Source organism: Pteropus medius, unplaced genomic scaffold, assembly GCF_902729225.1.
Source record: "Pteropus medius unplaced genomic scaffold, Ma_sr-lr_union100, whole genome shotgun sequence".
Classification (NCBI taxonomy): domain Eukaryota; kingdom Metazoa; phylum Chordata; class Mammalia; order Chiroptera; family Pteropodidae; genus Pteropus; species Pteropus medius.
This window is the reverse complement of record NW_024349802.1, coordinates 2,062,930-2,075,192: the sequence shown is the minus strand read 5'-3', so window position 1 is coordinate 2,075,192 and position 12,263 is coordinate 2,062,930. Positions and strand designations below refer to the sequence as shown.

Below are 12,263 nucleotides of genomic sequence, written 5' to 3'. Positions count from 1 at the left end.
TGTATTTAAATTCTGTTTACTTCTTTAACCTTTTGACTCACCTGCATGAAAGGTAATCCTTCAAGAACGAGTCCCAAACAGAATCATTGCCTCTTCGCTTCCCTCAAATCCTCGTGGAGTAAACAGAATCTGTAACAAGATCCCTTTAACCATTTTTTATTCCACTCATATTCGCAATGATTTTATCACAGGCGGCCGGTCTGCCTCGCTCACGTTATCACAATCAGTGCAACCTGGGATTAAAAAGCATTTAGGGCTCACGTCCATACACGGTCCCCACGCGGCAGTATAATGGGCATTGCGCATTGTTTCTTTTATCGTCCCTAGCTTTACGGGTTCCGCCGAGGAGCTGGGGTGCTTGGCCCTCATTTTTAAGCGGAGGATCACCTCGCTCACCCACATGGAAAGTGGCATCAAACGAGATTGCACAGGTGGCAGGGAAGGAAATGCATGAGCCCTTGCTGGCCACCATCCCGTTTCATCACGAAATGGCCACGCGCTGGACCCCCGCCTCCCCCCGCCCCCAGAGACTTTTCCTGGGAAGGGACTGGTGTCTAAATTGCTCAAGAACAAATACGTCGCGTTGCTGAAAAATTGCGTTAAGAAGAGCAAGGCGATCTAACAAGTGGCTTCGAAGCCTGATCACAGGGGAAGCGGCAGGCGGTCCTGGGGAAGTCCGTGCTGCCGCCCGTGGGTGGGGTCTGGGTGCCAGTGGGTCCGGAGGACGTGCGGCCCCACCCGCCTCCGGGATGGCGGTCCCGGCGGGGTGGGGTGCCTCAACCCCGGGCAGCACAGGACAGGGAAGTGCAGCGACAGCCAAACCAGGATCCCTCAGCCAGGAATAGGGTGGAGACAGCAGGTTCGGCCCCGCCCAGCCACAGTTTCCCAGCCTCGGGTCAGAGACAGAACCTGCTCGGTGGAAACCAGCTCCAGGTAAGAGCAGAAGGAATGGCCTTGGTGTTACCCGCAGATGATCTGGCTCAGAACCTAAGCTGAACTTGAATTTAAACAGTAAGACCGGAGGGTGTTTTGATGAGCTCTCTGGTTCCCAGGCTGGTTTTCTGTGCCTGCCCCAGAGCAAGCCCCCCGCAAATAGCCAACAGACGAGGAAGAACCCCCACCTGCAGTCAGCAGTAATCTTTAGTTGATCCATGAAAACAGGAAATGGAGGGCTTTTAGGGAAATGAATGCCCTGTGAGCCTCACATTGCTAAGATATTAATTTCGTCTATCTTTGTAATAAATAACACCTTATATTTATATTTATATAATGTTTATAGTCATTTCATTGTTTCTGCTTCTTAATCGTGTGAACCAGGTAGATATCATAATCATCACTTTACATGATAAAATTGAAGGTCTGCAAAAATATTGACTCTATTCCTGCTGAAGTTAGAAATGAGACAAAGATGTCTGTTATCGCTATGACTGTGTAACATAGTTCTGGTAGATTTTCCCAATGCAGCGACATGTGTAATATCAGAAAATGAACTATTATAAATGATCAGATCATTCTCTGCAAGTAACGTATCACATACACAGAAACCCTTAGAATTAATTTGAGTATTAAATAACCAAGAAAAACGTTATATAGAGAAAAATTAATTCCAAAGTTGTTAGAAAACAGAATAGGAGGAAATTACTGTTATAATAGCAAACAAAAACATAACATACAGGACATCCCATAACAAAAACTGTACAGAGTTTGCAACGAGAAAATCATAAATATTTCCTAAGAGGCATTAAAACATTTTATAGACATATAACATGGTCATTGATAGGAAGACTGAATATTGTAAAGATGAACATTTTTCCCAAATAACTTTTAAAAGGAATCTAAATGCAATCCTGACCCCAGTGGGCATCGTTATGGCACCTGGCAGAACTGTTCTCAAATCTATATCAAAAAGAAATAAACCAGCATGCAGAAGGTATTGGGGGAGGGAGAGAACAATATGGAGGACTTTCCTTGTCAAAAGTCTCACTTAAATAATGACTTTCTCATTTAAAGAATTACAAACCATGGGAAAAGGAAGAGTATACAAATAGACGTTTAATAAATAGTGTTACGAAAAATATGCCTGTGCTTAAAAAAATCTGGTAAGTAATAGGCATTCCTCACATGATATAACAAAATTAATTTCAGATGGATGGAAATAACCGAATAAGTTAAAAAAATACGTAGAATTTTAAATATAAGACTATTTTTATATAATTTAGACCACAGATTTCATAAGGGAAGAAGCATGTCTGTCTTTTTGAATGAAAAAACACCGATAAAGTAGAGAAAAAAAGCATAAAGAAAATATGGATTGCTGTGATGATTTAAAATATTTTTTTTTAAATAAAGGTAGACAAATCCGGGAAAAGATTACACATAATATGATCGAGGATTAATAGTCTTAATATATAGGGATTTTATTTGTTAATAAAAAAAGGCAATTTGAGAAAAGTGGAGAACATTTTAGATTGTGGTTTTGGGGGGCAGGAGGGACACACGCCATGACTGTCTCGTGGCCCCGAGGGCGGCACATCGCGTTCGGCCCCATCGTCAGGGTTCTGAGATTTTCTCCAGCAGCCCAGACACGGAGGCATCGATCCAAACACACTTTCAGCGCGCTGACATTATCATCTAGAGAGAGCATCGCCTTCCCGAGGTTCCCTGATAAAGATATACTTCCGGTCAGTCTCTGAGAAGCTGAGGTTGGGGAAATCATCTTCACACACAAAAATAGCTAGAATTTCGTGCTTGCTTAGCTCACAAAAATGAAACAGAATAGTTTGGCTTTTCTGTGAGAATTAATCCATTTATCTTATACAAGTGAAAAATTGCTATACTGCAATGATAAAAATCTGTTATATTGTCAATTTTCGTGGTTTAGGCACTGAGAAAGACTTTCTTCCCAAAAGCTTCTGAGCAGGTGCACGTGCTCAGACACACACACACACACACACACACACACACACACACACACACACACACACACGAGCATACACGTTACGGAGGAGGCTAAGCGCCCAGCCCAGCTTCTCGATACCTTGAAATTCTGTTCATTGCTGTGCATTATCTTTGTCATTACGCGTAAAGAAGGAAGATGATGTCACACAGGAGTTCATGGGAAGTTAAGAATGAAAGGGGACAGGAAACGACAAAAAATTAAATCGTCCTATTTATAGGCATAATTTAGGGGAAAATACATAAAAATAGATAAAAATGCAAAAACTCAACTGTTTTCTTTTAAAAAGATAAAATAATGTAATGACAGAAAATCTAAGGGTAAACATGTCTTAAAATTTTATCCTGTGTTTTTGATTTACTGAAGGAATAGATGTTCTTTATTTAAAAATTAAATTAAGGAAACAGGATTCCGATCACTATGGCAGACTGAAGACATATTGTTCTCTCATCCCTCTCCAGACCTTGTAGAAATCACTGAAGAAGCATTTCTTCATCCATTAGAGTACCGGAAGTACTCTGAAGACCCTTATCGAGAGACCAAAACGAGAAGGCAATTGTGAGAAAATTAGAGAACCAGGAAGTTGATCGATCCTAAATCCAGTAAGTTAAAGGGACAGCAATTTCAAACAGACAGAAAGAGGTCTTTCGGGAAAATAAGTCCCCCGGGGGAACCCCACAATACCCCGCACTCGGAAAAGTGAGAAGACCAGGTCACGGCCGGTCAGCCCAGAAATTAAAGACGAGTCTCCCCAGCACCCAACGAGACACACCGTCCAGCATTCACGTCCTGGTGTAGGCACCGCCCCCGTCCAACCTGGATGGCCTGTGACTGGCATTCACTAGAGTTTGATACCTCGCCTGAAGGCCAGTCACGTGTGAGGCAAAATAAAGACGCTCACAGACAGTCGGTGACTCCGAAAGTTTTCAGAGGTCACTTGAACATTTACGCTGGCAAATTTGTAAAATGTATCTAATAAAGATGATGGCGAATATAAGAAATAACAGTGAGAAAAATAACCAAAAAGATACAGCTCTTTAAAAGACATTATTTTTGTAATGTAGCCATCATTGGTATGATTTTTTAAAGATAAAAGCATCATGCGAATAATAATAATATAGAACTAACACCCTAAATGGCATCAATAAAGTATAGGAGATGGAGGAATAAAGACCATTAAAGAGGGCCCTGTCATATTTGAGGAAACTGAAACTTAATGTCAGACTGAAAAAAATCAAGACAGAAAAGAGACCTAAGACAAGGAATTATATTTTATATAAAAGTGCAGTCCTTTGGGTTAACAGTATAAGGCCCCACACATTCAAGAACATAACATCAGAATATATAAAACAGAATATATAAAATACATAATAAATATATAAAACAAAAACAGGAAAAACACAAGAAACTAGCTTGTTCACAGATGTAGAGAGAGATTTTAAGGCACCTCTTGAAAAATTACAAAATGAAAAATGATTAAGGTTATCTCCTCATTAAATTAAAATATCAAGTGTAAAGAGATTTTTGCCCATGACAAATGGTGAATCCATGTGTATTTTAAACACTTGTGGAATACTTATTTTAAAAATATACCCAAGGTTTAATGCGTAAAGAAACTTCGAAAGATTCCACAGAAGTAGAAATTACAGAGACCGTTTCTCTGAATCCAAAGCAATAAAACTGGAAACTAATAACCAAAGGATAGTCCCAAAATATCCACCTACTCACAACCATGGACCAAGACCTCTAAATAACTTAGGAATGCAGGAGAAAATAAAAACTAAAATTACAAATGCTCACTAATGAGATCATTCCATATTAAAACCTGTAGGCGTGGGCAAAGCAGTCCTCGGAGGAAAATTTAGAGCTTCAACGTGTTTTCAGAAATAAAAACTAAAAGTAAATTAACTTAGTATTTAATTCAAGAAGTTAGAAAAATAACCAAAAAAAAGTCGTGTAAATATGAGGAAATAATTAACTACCCCAAAAAAAATAAAAACAGAAGCTGCCATTTCTGGTGTCACACACTAGGTTATGGACCAAACCTTCCAATGAAAACAACTAAGAATAACGAATAGCTTTAATACTCTTATATGAAAAATTGTTGATATTGTAAAGAAATACCATCCAAACCCTAAGGAAAGAGTGAACTCGGAGAGGTGAGCCAAGCCAGGAGCACAAGCGTATTTGAACTTTAAGATATTTGATGGTCCAGGTGGCCCTACAGGGGACTGGGGCCAGAAATCAAGGGCCAGGGCCCACCCGTGTTGGGGGTATAATCGGAAGCCAGTTTGGTATTACTTGGTAAATTCGAATACAAACAATGCCCAAGGATCCAGCAACTCTACTCCTACGTGTAAATCCTAGAGAAACTTGTACACCGGGCTCTGAGCAAGAATCGGCACTGTTCTTGCTATTTTTAGTAAGCAAAGGCTGAAACAGCCCAAATGTCCAGCAACAGGAAAACAGATACAAAGCCCGCCGTTTGCACAGAAGACTTTCTCGCAGGGGAATGAAGCAAGAACAGCTACGCGCCCGGCGTGGGCGTCTCCCCACAGAGTGCCGAGTGAAAGAAGCGAGGAGGAAAAGGAATCCATCCAACACGATTCCGATCCAGAAGTGCAAACACGCGAATTAGAAAAAAACTCGAGCGTCTTGTCCAGGGACCCAGACCTAAGCAAGGACCTTATCATCAGGGAAGGCAGCACAGTGGTCACCTCTGGAGGAGGAAAGGCACTGAGTCCTGGATGAGGGTGTAGGGACCCTGGGTGCTGGTGGCGTCCTAATGATCCGCTTGTTACAGGGTAAGTCCATCTATATGGGTTTCTTTTTCATTTTTCTAATACAAAAAGAAGGAAAAAGTTAAGCAGTAATTAAGATAGTATAAAATCTATCAAAACGCAAAGAGTAGATTTGAACAACAGAAACAAGGGTTCTCAGCAAAGACCAGCATAACAGCCAAGACATGGTAAGTCTGGTCAAGTAGAAAAGGAACGAGATTAGGAAGCTCAGGATCACAAACCACACAGCCGCCTCCGGGCAGTCATTTCTGAAGATAACGCAATGTATGATTTGGGGCCAGTGCATTTTAAACGTTAAAAAAATGGATAGTTTTTTTACAAAATTCTGAGTGTAGACTAGAGAACTGTAGAAAGCCAGAATCTGACTAGAGAAATGCAGAAAACCGAATACACCAAGGTCTGCAAAAAAATTCGAAGAATAACCAAACATACGGATCCCGCCTCCCACCAGTTCAACCCAGTGTTTCCTCTACAGAGACGTTCTGTGCTGAACCCCGCCAGGGTGTCGCCGCGTCTGCGGGACGGCTCGGTGTCACTAATTCCTTTTCGTCTCATCTGTTCTCATCCAGCTTTTTGCCTTGTGCGTATAACCTGTCTACTTCCATTTTGGGGGACAGAGAGACGTGATGCTCGGACGTCCCTCTGAGCTTCAGTTTAGCTGTATCGCATAGATCCCGATACACTCGGTTTTCCTTAGAATAGTCTCAGAAATCCTGTAGTTTTGTTTATTTCCCCTTTGACCCAAGAGTTGTTTAATAGATGGCTTTGTTTTTCCAGGTGGAAGAGCCTTTTTGTTTTTTATTTTCTTATTAATTCCTAGTTTTATTGCATTTAGTCAGCAAGGGTGGTTTGTATTACTCATATTTTTTGGAATTTATTGAGGTTTTCTTTAGGGCTTAATATATGGCTGTTTTTTCCTGAATGTGTGCTTGAAAGGAAGGTATGCCCTCTAGTATAAGGGAGCGGAATTTAAAATACACCCGCCAAGTCCGCCTTGCTCACCCCGCTGCTCGCATGGTCTATGGGATGAGTAAGGTAGACGGTAGTACCTGCCGTACTAGCTGGGTGCTGCCTCGGTCTAAGACGGAAGAGGAAATTGTCCTACTATGTGTGTCTGTCGATTTGTCCTATTCCAGCGGGTCTGTTTCTTCTTTCTTCTCCTGTGTTTTCTGCTGCGTGCAGGTCGCTTCTGTGCAATCTAATGCAGAAATACTAATAATTTTGATATCTTCATTGCGAACTAGTTTGAGCATTATAAAATGTACCTTTTTTTTCCACTTAAGGCTTATTGGCTTGAATTGTACCTTGTCTGTTGTCAAATTGTGACACCTGCTTACTTTCTCTTAGTAGTTACATCCTTCCCAGTCTCTTCCTTCCCTCTCCCTCCCTCTCCCTCCCTCTTTCTCAATTACCTTGGACGGGCACAACTCTTGGATATCACTTTGGGTTGCATTTTGTTCTGTCGGCCAATCGGATATCTTGCCTTTAAACGAGCAAGTTAAACCCTTCTTTCTGCATTTATTGATGTGACGTGTGCTGAGCTCAGTTTTTTCCTACTGCTTCGCGTGTACGCGCACGTTTATGAATCCACAAGTAGGTATATGATCGTCGTGGTCGTTATGCTACAGACACATGTGTATGCAGTCTCACTATGGCGTCTTTTCCTTTACTATTCCGGTATTGTTTACTAGAATTTTGGTACGTTGATTTTGCTATTTAGGAAAGCTCGTATTTTTCTTCTAGTTTTTCTTTCGCTACTAATATGTTTGCGTGATAGCCTTGGTCTCCTCTTCGCTGAGACTAATCAGCCAATTTTATTACGACCAAAAATAGACAAAGATGAGTATCACGTTTGGCAAGAGAATTGGGCCCTAAGGGATCTATTTTAGATTTTTTAAAAAATGACTTACCTCTTAAGCGTCTAAAATGATGCATAGCCGATACCATCCATGGGAGACGGAAGAAAATCAAATCAGTATCCTTGTGGCTGAACTTCTCCCCAAACCCTGGTTAAAAGTGGTTTCCAGTTATGAGAACAGAATCTAGCTGGTGACTAGTAACTTCGTCCCCTTCCTGTCGCTCTTCTCACTGCCAAATCACTGGACACCAGTGTCCATCGCTGTACTCCTGATATACATAACACTTCACTAGATGTATCAGCAGCAAGTGAAATCTTATTCTTAGCTGACAGCACCTGGTAGTCAGGGAGATTTTCCACTTTCCTCTTTCCCCTCGCTTTTAGTTGTTTTGTTTTGTTTTGTTTTGTTTTTTCTGACATCGTTTCTACGTTGGCTGTTACAATCGGCACCGGAAGCGGCTTCCTCAGGGATTTCCTCCTCCACGCTGCATGAGCCTTCCCTACCCTCGACCCCGCAGCCGTCCCACTCAGCTCGGCTTCTGGTTCCCGTGTGCTCCCTCAGAGTGAGGCTCTAACCCCTGAGGGTGTCTGCTGGTCGCTGCAGGGATCCCAAGGGCCCGCCTGTCCCTGCGCTTTGCACTCCGGTGCCCACCTGTACATTGCCTCTGCTCTCGCCAGCAACCCCGAGTCTGAGAACATCTGTCTGGCCGCTTGAGGCTACATCTGCACCTTCGGCGTGAGATGCTGGCTTTGGGGGGATAGTTTTAGTTTCCACAAATCACAGAGGCATCGCCTTAGCCTTCACCCACTCTCCCTCTGCCAGCAGGCCATCGACACCCGCCGCCTTGGCTGAGGGTGGCTCGGCCCCACTTGTCCGTGTTCCGCGGTTCAGCTGGCGTTTCCTTGTCACCTGGCTCTTTGTTGTGCGTAGTTTTACATCCTTCGTGACCCTGGTTTGTTTGTGTTTCAGAAAACACCTTGGGGAGATGCAAAACACACCGAGGTCGCGACTCCAACACCGCAGTCCAGAGATTTGTAACTGTTGAGGAAATGGACTACGCTCTGGAATGATTTTAATATTCCAATTTACTTCCTGTGTTTTTACAGAAAACACACACAGCAGTCACCATATTGAGTCTTTCCATCCAGAACATACTATATCTTTTATTTGTCCAAACCTTATTTTTATCTTTCTCAGCAAAATTGTGTAATTTTCTTCTTTTGAGTCTATGTTATTCTTCCTGATATTTTTCTAGGTACTTTATTCTAGGTTATTTTTGTAAGTAAGAAATTCTCTTTCCACTAATTGCACTGATTATGGCTGAAATATAGGACTGCTATTGATTCTTATATATTTATTGAGGATCAACACACTTATTTTATATTTCCTTGGCTGAATAAGATAAAAGATAAAATAGATTTTTAAGATGAAGATAAAGATGAAATATGTCTATATGTTGAAATAAATATTTGTTTCTTTAAGAATGATTTTAATGACCAATTTTCAAATCAAAAGATCTTTTTTACTTTATGGTTTATGCTCAAAACCATCACATAAATCACAGCTGATTTAATCAGTAGAATTTAATCAGGAGAAATATGCAAAGATTTGATCCACTGGTCTGAAATATCTTTGAAAATGACATAATTCTTTGTAATAACACATTGCTCTTTGAGCAAGAGCTTGTAAATGGCCCCTTTGGAGATGTTCTGAGAAATTGTATCTGTTTATAATCTGGTATAGGAATGTGAACAGAAGTTTGCATATTAGAAAAAGAAATTCTTTGGAAAACTCACTCTGCATAGCTTTGATGATAAAAATTCTGTGAATAAAATAATGAAAACACGCTTTGCACCATCTGAACGACCACCATCTGCTTAAATAGAAAAGACCCCAAAAAGATGTGCGTACCCCTCTTTCCTGTATCCGCAGGGGGCCTGAACGTCTGAATGCCCTGAGAACACTCTGGGGGGCATGGAAAAGGCCTCCCCCGAAGGCTTGTCATCTTGGAAGTCTGGGTGGCCAGAGGAGGGCCTGTTCCCAGGCAAAGAGAAAACTCTGGAGTGGAAGGAAGAAACAATGTTAAGGTGCTTCCACGAACGTGGTTCCATAGTGCAGCGGTGAGCACGTCTGCTTTACATGCAGAAGGTCCTGGGTTCATGCCCCAGTGGAGCCATGGTCTATGGTCTACGGCCACGCCACCCTGAACAAGCCCGATGTCTGATCTTGGAAGCTAAGCAGGGTCGGGCCTGGTTAGTACTTGGATGGGAGACCACCTAGGAAGACCAGGTGCTGTATTATTAATAATAGTAATAATAATAAGGTGCTTCCAAGAGGACAGGATGGGAGAGGAGACAGGCAGCAGTGGACCCCAACTTCGTACAGATTCAGCTGTGAGTGGGCAGGAACACCCCAGATCAGCCCAGGCCCCGCCATCTGTGCGGGGTGGAGCCGCGGTGGCGGATGGGGCCTCATGGACAGCACCTAGAATAACAGTCGTCAGTAAACCGCCTTTCAGCCTTTACCTTTCAGGGTCGTTCTCGACTCCGAAGCAACTCGAAATGTCTCTGTTGGAACCCGTGCGCCCCCTTTGGTTGAAGCCCCAGTCACCGAACCTTGAACCGCAGTCCCTCCTTAACCCACTTGGTTACCCACGTGGCAGCTAGCGGATCGGTCTCCACCATTACAAAATAAAAAGTCCGGACTAGATGAGCATCCATGGCTTAGGTCAGCCTGACATTCTAGAAGCTTCTGAAATTCGTAAGGAAAGTTCTCGTGCTCAGATCCATCCACTGGATGATAACCTACCGTGCACAGACACCCCCGCGGCGGATGCCAGCAAGTCAGGCAGAGTCCACAGAGGCGGGCGCGCCAGAAAGTGGGCAGGGGGTGTCTTCTGGGGGGTGAAACATTCTAAAATAGGTAATGGTGACGACTGCACAACCCCCTGGACGCACACGCAAAGAGCGGACAAATTAAAACGGGTGCATTTTATGGCATGGAGATCATACCTCACAAAAGACATTAAAAAAGAAAAACACCAGATCAACTAATGCCTGGGATGCTTGCGAAGGGTGAACGAGAATGACAGCGCGGGGCGTGTGTGTGACGGCCAAAGGTGTCCACGGGGACGGTCGGGGATGGGACCGACCTGAGAGGCACCAGCAGGTCCCCTGACTCGGCAAAGACTTGGCATCGCTCAAACGTTCCCCCACCCCCCGCAGGCCACACTCTCTTCTATGTCGAGGCCAACGCGGACACTGGCTACTAAAATAAAAGCTGACTTCTGTCTGGGAGGCAGGCCCCTGGCTGGGTGGGCGGCCATCCGAGACACCGTCCACGCAGAAAGGGAAGGCCCGCCCTCTGCTTGCTTCTTGTGTCCCCGAGGACACCACCAGGAAGGTAAGCCTCGAGGGCGAGGGTACATAAGGACCCTAAAACAGTTACTCATTATGATGTTTGCAATTGTCGCAAACTTTGATTTTCACAATAACTCGTCATGGCTGTGTTGACCAGAGGGAAATTTTATTCCCAAATGTGCCCATGTCGAATTTGCCATTATCTTTCAGGAAAAAAAAAATCGAATGAAAAGGCTTTTTAAAAAGAGATAAAGTTTACTCATTGGAAATTAGAAATGAATATTTATTGTCAGATCTCTGTCTAGATTAAAACCTTTGATTTAACCACAGTCGAAAGTGTAAATTATTCACATGTTTACATTTCAATGACTCCCACTCTCTAATGATTCCATTTTCTAGAGTGGATCAGTGGTAAGATAATGAAATGCCTCATCAGCTTGGAGTATTAGGCAAACAACTAACTTCAACTTTTTCAACAACGAATAAGTGATAGAGTGGTCGCCCACAATTGATTTCCTCAATTCGAAACTTCCCGAAACAAAGCAATAAAGAAACGGCCGCCAACAGCAGTGGGAATGCGTTCCAGCCTCCCATCAGGATGGGATGGGACCACGATGACAAATACACCCCTCACACGGATCATGACTTTTGGCAAGATTCATCTTTGCCAGAAGGGAGGAGAATTTTAGAAAGAGAGAGAAAGAACACAGCCTTCTCCACTTCCAGCCAGCAAAGACGAGCTCTGGCTGTTTGCACGGCGCACAGCCGTCCGCTCGAGCGCTCGCTCTCGGGCTGCTGCTTGACGTTAGAGAATTTCACCATTACTTACAATTCCTCAACTGTTCATCACGCTCTAAGTTTACCAAACACGTGCACACATGGCATTTCATTCAAGTGACGTGCTCTTTCTGGAAGACTGGGAGAATCTTTGTACGCCTGAAGATAAATGAACATATGTATAGAAACTCAAGAATTTAGAAAATAAACCCGCTTTCCAGAACTTTCCGTGAGAATGTTTTATAAATCTTTCAATAGCACCATGATGTCTATACATTTAAGTGCTAATAACCTGTGACATTTTATACATCTCTCTATTTTATGCCTTTAGTTCCATGGGAAGGACAATGAATTTTTGTTGTTTTTATGCCAAGCATAACTGCTGGTCTTGAGGAAGTCAGAGAAATGCTTTCTTTAGAATCACAGCAGGCAGCGTGGCTGAAGAGTTAAGACATAACAGCTATTTTCAAAATATTTACGATCTAATAGTGAAAACAAAACATTCGTAACG

General features: G+C 42.9%; 1 non-coding gene and 1 pseudogene across 1 annotated transcript; both read left to right on the top strand.

The window, feature by feature from the left end:
* The first annotated feature begins 9,719 nt into the window (after positions 1 to 9,719).
* TRNAV-UAC (transfer RNA valine (anticodon UAC)) lies at positions 9,720 to 9,792 on the top strand. The gene has a single exon. It is a non-coding gene; the product is annotated as a tRNA-Val (tRNA).
* Positions 9,793 to 9,801: 9 nt separating this feature from the next.
* LOC120581818 (uncharacterized) lies at positions 9,802 to 9,917 on the top strand (annotated as a pseudogene).
* Positions 9,918 to 12,263: the final 2,346 nt, after the last annotated feature.